Here is a 12,613-nt window from a genome sequence, read left to right as displayed (position 1 = left end):
AAATTTTTTAGGGGTCCACAAATGAAAAAAGATTGAAAATTGCTGTGCTAGATACTCTCATCATATAATGAGATGACATCTCTATTGACAAAAAAAGTGCCAGAACGATCAGTCAGACAAGCAATCTGCTTGGCAAAGTATTCATAGGAGCTTTACAATAATCCTTCAGATCTGTAAATCTGTGGTTTTAATATGGGCCTGATCCTACTTGCTGCTTGAAGTGTCTCTGATTTCAGAAGGAGTTCTGTGTGTGAAGGGGGCCACAGGAAATTTGTGAGAAATCATCTTCCACTATTAAGGTTTAAGGCTTAATTTAAAATTAAATATTACAAATGTCTTTTTGTTTTAGTATTTTTAAGGATTTAATGCCTTCCATCCAATTCTATGTGTAATCAATCAGCATGCGTACAAAGCCTTGGCAATACTTTGAATTCTGATGAGTTTACCAAAAGATACTCAAACTAGATTTTCAGGTTGGCATGCTTTAGAATATCAAATAATCCATTAAGGTATATTATTACAAATAGGAGAGGTGGCATGCAAGAGAATACTGGCTGTAGAGAAAAAATCATATCACCAAATCTTAAATAATGTTCACATTTTAAAAGATAATGTCATAACCAAGGTATGGCAATGTGTCCAGCCGCTAGAAATCCTGCTGTAATTTACAGAATAAATCATTAGATATTCAAATCAGATACTGCATATTAAAATATAAAACATGCACCCATTATCACCAATATATTATAGACACAGTTAAGGTTGCTTTATGTTTGCCATTATAAGACCCTGTTTTTGTGTGCTTATAACCTTGGCAAGCATTGACAGTTTGGCTTGAAATTTTCCATGCTGAATTTGTTTAGAATATTTCAACTAAAATGATTCAGTGTTTTCTGAGAATGAGACTGGTAAAAAATACATAGTCTTGCCCAGGTTAAAAAACAACAACAACCGTTTCATTGAGAAACTCTACTGCCTCCATTCTGTGGAGCAAAATCTCTACATTTGGTGGTGGGTGATGTGTCACCTTGGTACCAGAGATCTGCTCCTTTTTCCATCCCCATGAAAACTTGCCCAATTTAGCCAAGTTATAAGACTGAAAAACTCACTTCTCCTATGTTCAGTAGAGACTTTTGGAGAATTTAGCTGCCAAATTCTAAAGATTCCATCTCCACTGAGCAGGCTCCAGCACAAGGGTGCAGGGGCTGAGTGGAACTTTCCCTGCAATTGTTCCTCAAGACTGCCAGAGGAAGCTGTAATACTGGTCACTGAAACTGTGAGGAAGAAGCCTGGCTTTTCTGTGCTCTTAATGCTCTCCCCGCTATAACCCAGGGAGTGATGAAAAGGAGGAATCTGCCTGGTTGGAATGTGGAGGGGTGAGCAAATTTGGGTGTGGGAGAAGGATGCAACCTTAATTGTGTCATTTCCTAACTTTTGAGGTCTTGACTTTGCAAGCTTAACATTCTTTTAACTCATTGGTTTTTATGTACTAGTATAAAGAGAACGGCCAGTGTTGATACTCTAATAGTTTAATGTCTATTCAAGTAATGTACACTCAAGTAATGTACACTCACACTCAACTGCTTAAATAAATCAGATCATATATTATTGTTCAAATGCTGCTCTCAGGTGCACACAGATTCTTACACCACACCCATTACCCATGGTATCTGAGTCCCAGAATGTCCATTCCAGCCATGCTTACAGATTTACTGAATACTATTAAAATGTGACTGAAACCAGGACCAGCTCTAGGCACCAGCAAACCAAGCATGTGCTTGGGGTGGCACAATTCCAGAGGCGGCATTCCGGGTGGGTTTTTTTTTTTTCCTTCGGCAGTTGTGCTCTCGGAGGTTTGTTTTTTGGGTTTTTTTGCTTGGAGTGGCAAAAAACCTGGAGCCGGCCCTGAGTGAAACAGAGGGTGTACAAGTGATGTACAAGCGATGACCTGAATGGTAGTGTACCTAAAATGCCCTTTCCCCCACAGAAAACTCAATAGCAGCTGAAATTCATGGACTTTCAGCATCAGATAATGAAAACTGATTGTTATGGGTAGCTTGGAGACCTAGTTCTATTCTTCACAAGGGCTAGCCAAATACAATTATTTTGTTCTCTACAGTATTGAAAAATCCTGAGACCCAAGTGTTTACACCTGCACTTCTCTTCACACAGCTGTCTGTTCTAAAAGCTCATCTCTCTCACCTTGAATCTGATATAATAAAAGTCTGCCTGAAAGGCAGCATTGATGGAACTGATCTTTCATTTTGATGGGCAAAGTAAGAAGGAAGAACTTCATGAATTATAAATTCACTTCTCTGCTGTGAATTTCTTCTTCCAATGATGTTCATTCTTCAAGCAAGGTTTCTTGGATGGGTTATTAGGTAACAGAAATGTACAAAGACTTTGTGCCTCTTCTGAAAACAGTTAAGTACCAAAAAGCAGTAGTTCATCAGGCTATAGCTATTTAAATTATCTCAGAACAATTTAATAGTAGCATAAAATAGTGTAGTTCTGAGCCATACATTGCTGTGGAGAAAATCTTTTACATAAACTCTGAGTTGTATAAAACGCAGGTGGGGGTGAACAATATATGTATATATTTACTGCAGAAATTAGTTTTCAAAATTTGTAGAATATTTCCTTAGAAATCTCTGGAACTAACAAAGCTGCATAGTACATCTAAGTTCATTATAAAGCTAAATTCTTATTTGATGCAAACTAATTGAAATTCTTCTGTAGTTCAGGGCCTGAAGTTGGCAGTTTCCATACAACATGAAAACATAGTTTGGCTTTCAGGTACATTAGTATTTTTAATCTTAAAACACATCCAGTGCATGGAAAGGCAAGTGGCATACCCATCTGGTTGTCTTGCTTTAATTATCCTTAATTTCCGTACACCTTAAGAACCAAAGGATTCATGCAGCTTTTGGTTTTGTAATCTTGTTTAACACTAAACTGTATCATCTGAAATGGGGTGGCTGTTTTATTACCAAAGCAATAATAATCTGTGTGCTTAGTGATGTTCTAAAACTATGATTTCAGTTTCTCTGCCTGCTTCTTTACACACATAACTCTATACTTCATCTACCTTTATGGGCAATTCAAGCAGAAACAGAAGCTCTTTTTTTTTCTTTATTTGTTTTGTGTATTTTTATAGTTTATGAAACACAGATGTACAGTGTTCCCTTTTTGTATTTGCTCACCATTTTCCTTAGTGTGATTCCTGCAGGAGCCATGTTGTTACAAGTTGTCCTACCACCCATTGCTCCCCTGCCATCCTTCTCATGGGGGTCTCCCACATGGAGATAGCCTTAAATTACCTACTATCTGTCTCATTAACTTTCCAGCTACAGTCCTGCATACAGTAATGATCCCCACTTCCGGTTCTTTTTCCCCACTATGGATCCTGACCCTGCACAGATGGTAGTGTGGAAAGAGGCAACAATGATTTTAAGCACCGGAGTTGTCCCATTGACTTCAATTCAGGGGCTTAAAGTTAAGGCACATGCTTAAGTACCTTATTGAATCAGAAGATCCAAAATAAGCCTATGCCACTCCACCAGTAATGAACCATTTAACGCTTCATTTCCAAATACATAAGTTACAGCCACTCTTTCCTGATACCCACACCAAAGCTTTTCTAAACCAATGAATGGAGAAGACTTTCAAGGTGAAATCACTTTGCAGAAAAGCTCACCCTGCTATTTTAATATTAAAAATCCATATGCAGAAATTAACGAAAGTGTGTTTGCTCTTTCCTCTGTTCTTCATTACATGGTTTTAGCTGGTTGCTATTTTCTTTTCCTCTTCCTGTCCTGTGGATCACAGCAGAATTTTTACAAAGTCTGTTCAGTCAGGCTGAATGTATCTTCACAAATCTCTCTTCGTCCTCTTGAGTAGAACAGAACACTAAGAAGCAGATGGCAAAGCAAGGCTGATCTCAGTAGCCACGGATTTCCTGGCTAAGATAAAGTATCTTTCTTAGGCACTTGAGTTGCTAATCCTTCACTGAAAGAACGTTTTCAAACATACTTTTTTACTCTGTATAGTCCTCAAACTTGCAATGTGCTCTACACAGACAGGCCTGTATTTGCACAGAGTGCCACTGAAGTCAACATAGAGGACTTGAGAGTCAGGTCTGAAATCTCATTTTTTCTGTATTGAAATGAAAAAAAAAATTAAACAGAAATGAGAGAGAAAATAAAAATCCTGACAAATATACAATGGGGAGAATAGAAAAAGAGATTGCAAGAGCATGGATCTCATTTTCAGAAGGCCTACTTCCCTTCTCCTGTTTCCAATGTTAAAACTTTCCACCATCTCTTTGGAATGTGACATAGAAAAGAAATCAATCGGGAAAGCATGACAGGCTTTTATTCAGCAACGTGCCTTTCTGTGCCAATGGGAGGGAAAGGTTATTTGTAGGGGAAAAATGTACAAGCAGTTTGCCTCCACATTACTCTTTTCAATCATGTCAACACATTGTTTTTCAAAGCTTTCCTTGCTCCTCTGGCTCCTCTGCATCTCCATCTCCATCAATATCCCTGCATCCTGGACCAGACTGTAGAACATTCTGCTTTTCAAACAGTCAAAACAAACATTTTTAAGAGGCATGTGCAAAAGGCCTATTTGTCTTTTAAATGTCTTTCTGCAATAGTCAAGTATACTGTGTTTGCGGGGAGATGCCCTTTCTGCTGTATTTATTCAGCTTGTGATACAGTATACCCATGGCAAGTGAGAAAAGTCAAAGGCACTGTGATGGGGTATACAAACCCCACGTTGGGCCAGAAAGGGTTAAAGGTCAGCAACGGGCCCAGGTAGCTCTGCCCTTCCAGCCCTGCCAAGTATGCTCTGTCTGAGGACAGGGCTGGAAAGGGAGCAACCCAGCTCAGAAGTGGGTGGCCAGGGAGGAGTACAGACCTACCCTGAATGGAGCTGGAGAAGCCCCCTGAGGGAACAGGACTGTCTGTTGAGTGCAGTTTGGACTGAGGTTTGCGTTCTGTTTCTTTCTCTTTTCCCCTTATCTGGGAGCAGAAGCTGAAGAAAGAAAGGAACAGTAGGAAGTTTGATCCAGGGGGGTAACTCAGAGTGCCTCCTTGGAGGCCAAATGCTGCTGCCCATCCTAGTGCCCTGGGTTGTAGCCAGGTGGAGTGGGTGGGCTTGGGCTCCCCTACCACTGCCCATGCTACTGGGTACGTGCTAGCTATTAGGCCACTTAGCCTACCAAGGACCCTATTACAGGCATGCACTGAATATCCTCTTGCTTCTCAAGAAAGAGGTTCCTCAGCAATTTCAATTATGCAGTAGTACTAGTTGTTAAGTTTTACTGTTATTTTATCTTCCCTTGCCCTCCATTATTTGACACTGGTTTCACCTGTTGTGTATTGTGTCAACCCTAGATTGTGACCACTTTGCAGGAGAGATGGGGTTTGTGATATTTGCTTTGACAATGGGGCTCTGGTCCCTATTTGGCCTCCTTCAGCACTACCACAATAGAAATAATTTAAAAAAATATTAAGAGTAGCAGATTAAATTTCAGTAGGAACAGCCGTTTCAAATTACCATTTTACTTGAGAGAGTTCATAAAAGGGTAAGTGTTACCTAAAGAATTTAGTCCAAGACTGTACGTTCATGTTTGTTCCTAAAATGTAAATGCCTGTGCAAACAGAGGTGGTTGAATACTAAAAATATTGAATCAACTCCACCTTGCCAAAACAAGTGCCACATTTGACTAGCTATACTTCATGGGGTCATACTAGTTGTTCATTTCAAGCACCCTGCTATCCAACAGGGTTCATGAACACTATGTGGAGGCTGAAGGTGTCACAAATTTAAACATATGATTATTGGTCTGAAAAACTGTACGAGAAAAGTGCATTGACGTTCCAGTCACTGAGTCAAGAAGCCGTCATAGTATCGGGGTTCTGCTCAGTGATGCATGGAGCAGTGGGAGACTTTAGGTAGCCTTTTATGGCTCCCAGCCCTTAGGCTGGAATAGATTAAAGCAGCACAGGGGGTACTGTAATTGATGCCACCTAACAATGTTCTAGATCAGTGGTTCTCAAAGCCGGTCCGCCGCTTGTTCAGGGAAAGCCCCTGGCGCACCAGACCAGTTTGCTTACCTGCTGCGTCCGCAGGTTCGGCCGATCGCGGCTCCCACTGGCCGTGGTTCGCTGCTCCAGGCCAATGGGGGCTGCGGAAAAGGCGGCCAGCACATCCCTTGGCCCACGCCACTTCCCGCAGCCCCCATTGGCCTGGAGCAGCAAACCACGGCCAGTGGGAGCCGCGATTAGCCGAAGCTGCAGACGTGGCAGGTAAACAAACTGGTCCGGCGTGCCAGGGGCTTTCCCTGCACAAGCAGCGGACTGGCTTTGAGAACCACTGATCTAGAAGAAAGCACATGCCTTCTGGAAAGAACCAGAGTAGAGCATAGCTCAGCCACACCCCATCCCCAACATATCCCCTATGTTAGGAGCCCTGTACATATGCTGCACCATCTGAACTATCTCCTATTCTGATGATATATTCAGAATCAGATCTGGCAATTTTCCACTGCCTTTGAACTTCAAGGGTCCTGAACAAAACAGAACCTGGCCCTCCATGACCAACCACATAATGCAAATAATGAAGAGTGAATCATTTGTGAACAACCCATTGTCTGAAGGTTATTTGCCCAACTCATTTGGCAAATATTTGTAAGTGACAAATAAACCTGAAGAAAATCAGGATCAAGTCATGAACACCTCACTAAACAAAGAGGAGTTAGTTTGAGATGGTCAACATTTTTCATTTGAAATCTTTTTGATGAAAAAAATGTCTTATTTGTCAAAATGAACATTTCACTGGAAAATGTCTGCTTTTGGATACATTTTGTGGGGTTTTTGTCAATGAAATAAAACTAAAACTGAAATTTTGGTTAGTGGATTTTCAGTGAAATTCCAAAAAACTTTAAAAGAATTTTGACATAAAATTTTTCATCATTTTTGAGGGGGGGTGGGGAACAGGGACCAAAAACATCTTCCAAGCAATTCTAGTTAATATTATTAATAATAAACAGTTTGGCCAGCTCTAGTTGCAATAAACTGGTGTAGGCTCTATATAGCAACTAATGTATAGTTATCAAAATATAAACCATTCTAAATATGTGAGCTTTGCATCATCCCTTGAAAGGTTAATAAATCTAGGTGCTGATGGACTAAGGATGGGAATATATTCCAGAGGCATTCTATGACTCATTGAAAATAGCCTGTCATTTCCTTTCCTTGTTAACTAGAGAGCTGCTAGCTAGGGACACCTCCACTAATTGCCGTTATGACTCTGTCATATTGAGTGAGAAGAACTTGCAAATGTTAGGTAGACAAGTCCTAAATCTTTTAGTTTTTATAAATTATAACCAATAACTTACCCTACACCTAGAAATGAATAAGCAGCCTGTTCAGATTAGAGTCCTTTATATAAAGCACTGTTTAATTAATGAGCAACCACATTCTGCATTACATTAAGATTATGGATTCTCAGTGTTGCTCCATGTGAACAGTTGCAGTAGCCTAGTCTCAAGGTGGCAAATGTATGGATAATTGTAGCAAGGTAAATATCTGATAGAAAAATTGGCATTCCTCTTATCAGGTGCAGATGATAAACAGTGCTCCAGGCCAGAGCTTCTATGTTAGCACTGAGGATTGGCCAACTATTGAATACATTTCCCACAGTATGTTAAGTTTCCCACATGCATCAAAATGGTGGAAGTACTCTTTTTGTCAGGTGCACTGTTATAATCTTCATAACTCTTCTGGTTGCTTTTCCCAACCCGTACAACGTTACCTCAGTCTTATCTCAGTCGTTAAGCCTTCACCAGTTAGTCTGCATGGAAGCTCCAATTGCCATACCTCGGAAAAACTCTATCTTTGTTCAGCCATCTCATCACAGTGTGCAGAGTCAGATCTCCTCATGCTACATAATTTTCATCAGGCAGAACTTAAAAACGACTGCACTGAAGGCCTGTGACTCAAATGGATCTACAGGTTTAGCATTACCATAGGAGGAGGAATCAATAGGCGGACTATGGGCCAAATCTGGACTGCCAGACACCTTTTGAATGGATCCCAAAATCTTTTTATTTTCTTATTATCATCATTATTGTTATTATTTTTATTATTATTTTCTCTGGACCTTGACTATACTTTGACCAAGAAATTTGGACCTTTTTTCTGCCCTTCATGAAGCTAAATTTTCTGTATGCGATTTTCAAAAGCACCTAGGTGACTTAGGAGCAATAGTTACCTTGAAAGTCTATTGAATTTGGGCTCCTTAATCACAAAAGCACTTTTGAAAACCTTACTCCCCTGTTTCTCTCTTAAATGCACTCTACACAGCTTGTCTACATAGGGAAGTTATTACAGAAGAAGACAGGGAGTAAATTTAAAGCATTATAGCTATTTCAGAACAACTTCTTGTGCAGATATCGTCTCTTATCCCTTAATAAGAGTGTCCAAATGGGGAGTGTCATGGTCCCTTGGTGTGGGCTTTTGAGGGGCCCCAGCTTTTCCTGGCTGATCCTCCTTAGCTTGTCTTCAATCAGGTCAATTCCTGGACCCTCACCTCTAATTCAGGCTAGAAGTCCTTCAGTTTTAGGCTTACAGTCTGCTTTTGTTTCTTGGTTACTTTCCTGGAGGCAGCCTGGTGCAAGGCTGCCTCCTCTTGGCTGTCCCAGGCCTTTGTGCCTCCCCTTTCTTTTGTCTACTCTCCCCTTTTTAGCAAGCCTTGTTCCCTCCACTGGTTATAGCTGCGGGTGCCTGTCTCCTTGACTGGCAACTGTGTGGGGGTGTGGTCAAACTGCTTGATTGTAAACGTAAGAGGTTCTCCTCCCCTATCTGTCTATGCTCAGTATTGGGTTTTTAGACCCCATTACAGAAGTTATTCCTGAACAGCTCTAGTGGAATAGTTATTCTAGAATAGCTATTTCAGTCAATTTTGGTCAAGCTTTTAGTTTCTCCGGAGACCTCATCTCTCCCTTCCCCAACTCATCACCAGGTTGCTCTCTTCCCCCTACAGTGGGTGCAGTGAAGAAGGTTACTTACTTGAACAGCAGAGGTCAGCTTCATTACTCTCTTCTCTCTACATAACACCCAATGGAAGAAAGGAGATATTGTTGCAGCCCTTTCTTCCCTCTCCCACTTTCCTTGCAGGATGGAAAATGCAAGCATTTATTTTAATATTCCATTTTTCCTACAGGAATCTTTGCAACCTTTTTTCATCCACTCCCTGATTTAGAGAATGCTCTATTTACTCTGGTCAGCCAAGCAATAACCCTCATGTCATTTAAATCCTTCCTCACTTCCGCAGTGCTGACCACCATAAATTAGTCAATAAAACTCTTTCTCACTCTCATCTTAGTTACTTTGTTGTTGTAGTTTTGTTAAAAAAAAAAAACACAAATTCTCCAGAACCACCAAAACATTCACACCCAAAACTGAATAACCATGCGATCCCATTACTGCAAACCTCATCCTCCTATCTTTTTTCCCCTTGTCTTTGCCACACATGCTAATTGTGTCACATCTAAAATGTAGGCCCTGCTCCACTGACTTCATGGAGCCTGCATGGGTGTAAGTGTCTTCCCACTTGGACAAGACTGCAATGTCAGAATCCTGGACAGTAATCTTTTTGGGATAGAGGCTAGACTTTTCATGTCTGATGAATAGCACTCAAACTGGTTGGGAAATGACATTATGTGGTTATGTCAACCAAAAACCAGAAAATGCATTTATTATATTTTTTTTCAAACATTTCTATTTTTTCAAAAGGCCATTTTCTATTTGAAAGGGGAAGAAAAGCTTTTAATGGAAAATATTGACCGGCTTTATCTAACACACATTTTAGGAGTTTAAAATAATAAATATTGTTATCACCACTGACTTTTTTTAAGAGTAATATTGTTTTATTGCTTTATTGGATTTTACTTATTTTTAAATGCTTATATTTTACCTTTTATGTTGCCTCTAATTACAATTTTAAGCATTAGATATTCTGTTTTCATTCACATAGATTTAATAATTCAGAATGAGGAATAGATACACCCCCCCTGGAAAACATATTTATGTATTGTGACAGGGTCGGGCCAGATGGCTACAGGAGAGTGATAGAAGGCAGATATATTAGCCCCACGTTAAGTAGGTCCCTTTTCCCTGGGTAAGGTAACAGGGAAGGTTCCAGAACAATCAGGAACTTTCTAGAAACAATTAAGGCAGACAGGCTGATTAGAACACCTGCAGCCAATCAAGAAGCCACTAGAATCAATTAAGGCAGGCTAATCAGGGCATCTGGGTTTTAAAAAGGAGCTCACTTCAGTTTGTGGTGCGTTCGAGGAGGTGGGAGCAAGGGGCACAAGAAGCTGAGAGTGAGAAGGTGTACTACTGGAAGACTGAGTAGTACAAGCATTATCAGACATCAGGAGGGAGGTCCTGTGGTGAGAATAAAGAAGGTGTTGGGAGAAGGCCATGGGGAAGTAGCCCAGGGAGTTGTAGCTGTCACGCAGCTGTTACAGGAGCCACTGTAGACAGCTGAAATCCATAGGATCCTGGGCTGGAACCCGGAATAGATGGTTCCTCCCATCCCTCCATCCCCCCCAACTCCCTACTTGATACCAGAGGAGTTGACCTGGACTGTGGTTTCCACCAGAGGGGAAGGTCTCTGGCCTGTTCCCTGATCCACTATGTGGATCAGCAGAGACTGCGGGGATTGTTCTTCTTCCTTTCCCTATGCTGGCCAGTGATGAGGCTAACTGAGTGAACAGCAGATTTGAGCCACAAAAGCGGCCAACTGAGGGCTGCCGAGAACCTCTGAGGCGAGAAAATCCGCCAATAAGCGCAGGACCCACCAAGGCAGAGGAGGAACTTTGTTACAGTATCTAAGCCAAATTCTTTCTAAATAGTCTGGTTCTCCAGGTTTCCTAGAGGCATCAGTGCATTTGTAAGCATAAATCAAATTGTTATTCACACTTTTTCTCCTCATGAGCAGCTCAAGTGTTTTTATTGAATTCAGTCATGGATAAATGACAAATTATAAAAAGTAAGTAAATATTTTTTATAAAAGTTTTTTGCTGAGTGACTTAAATCACTTTAAGTTATGAATATGTGCTTTTATGTAGGGCTTTTTGGCTAAGAATAAACTAAAGTGTGTATTCAGTGAATCTGTTCTGTTTAACAACCTGCCAACAATGTTAATAAAGGTATTTATGACATTCAAGTGGACAGTTGAACATAATGCATTATAATTCTGACTGCTTAGGGGTAGGTATACGTTATGAAGAAAGTATGCGTGAAGGATAATTTGATTCTATTACATCCACAGTCTGTAACAAACAAATACAGCAGCCAGGCTGCTACATTTTGTAAAATCTTCTCAAAAAAATTTACCTTTTGCCCTATAAAACCAGAACACACCTTTGAAACAGAAGCTGTGACTTAAAACGACCATCACAATTCTAGGTTTTGTTTTCACAAAGAACTTGACAAGAGAAAAAGAATCAAATGACAGCTGTTCCTCTCTTCCCTCTGATATGTTTACAGAATCAGGCTCAAATGATATTAAGTTCAGTGTAACTTTTCCCTGCATAAGGACTGAAATATATAGTCTGTGATGGCAGAATTGTCAGTTGTACAACTGAATGGAAATTCCCTTGGAAAGATGGTTTGTGAGGTTTTCCTAAGTGACTACTTGGAACATGATGTAAAAGGTAGTATTTTTTAATGTAAGAGGGTTCTAGAAATTGTATAAACTGGGGATGTTGATATTCTGTGAGTATCTTCCTCTCTCATCCAAATACTTTGCTTACCCATCAATACTGGTGAGCAAACACAGCCAAATTCTTCAGTCACTTATAAACGTTTAATTTTCATTAAAGTACATGGGAGTTGTATGTACATACAGCTGTAGGCAGAATTTGGCCCACTGGTGATATATGATTCCCAAATGACCAATAAATTGGTGTCCGCTGGAAAAGAAGTGATTTTGAGACTGTACCATTATTGGTCATAATTTTCAGACAATACCCTAGCTTGCCCTGGGCCTTGTAAACATCTCCATTTTCAGATGTATTTATTTGGTTTCTAGGAAGTAAAAGGAAACTCAAAATTTAGGATTATAAATGCAAAAACAAATATGAAATTCCACTTTCTCCAGGTACCCTTAGAAGAGTTAATGTTCTTCACACAAAATAATATACAAACACATTGCAACATATTAAGGTTCAAATGTTGGACAACATTCAGAGGAAAAGACAAAGGTTCTATTCAGGAAAGCAGCTAAGCATGTGCTTATGTCCCATTGAAGCCAATGGGACTTAAACACATGCTTAAGTGCTTCACTGAATTTGGGTCAAAATGAGAGGGACCTAAAATGCTAATAAAGCAGAAGTCCCAGAATGATGTGGGATTACTATAGCATACAGCCAAAAGCCTTTTCTATAACCTCAGTTTCATGTTTAGGCTTTTGTGGTAGCAGTATTATTATAATAAGTTGAAATAAAATCAAAATGTTGAAAGATCGAGATAGGTAAAAATCTAAAATAAGGTACAGATCCTAAGTATGAATATACTCAACAGGCTGTCTACAG

The sequence above is a fragment of the Lepidochelys kempii genome, chromosome 3, assembly GCF_965140265.1.
Source record: "Lepidochelys kempii isolate rLepKem1 chromosome 3, rLepKem1.hap2, whole genome shotgun sequence".
Taxonomy (NCBI): Eukaryota; Metazoa; Chordata; order Testudines; family Cheloniidae; genus Lepidochelys; species Lepidochelys kempii.
Note: the sequence above shows the minus strand (reverse complement) of the source record.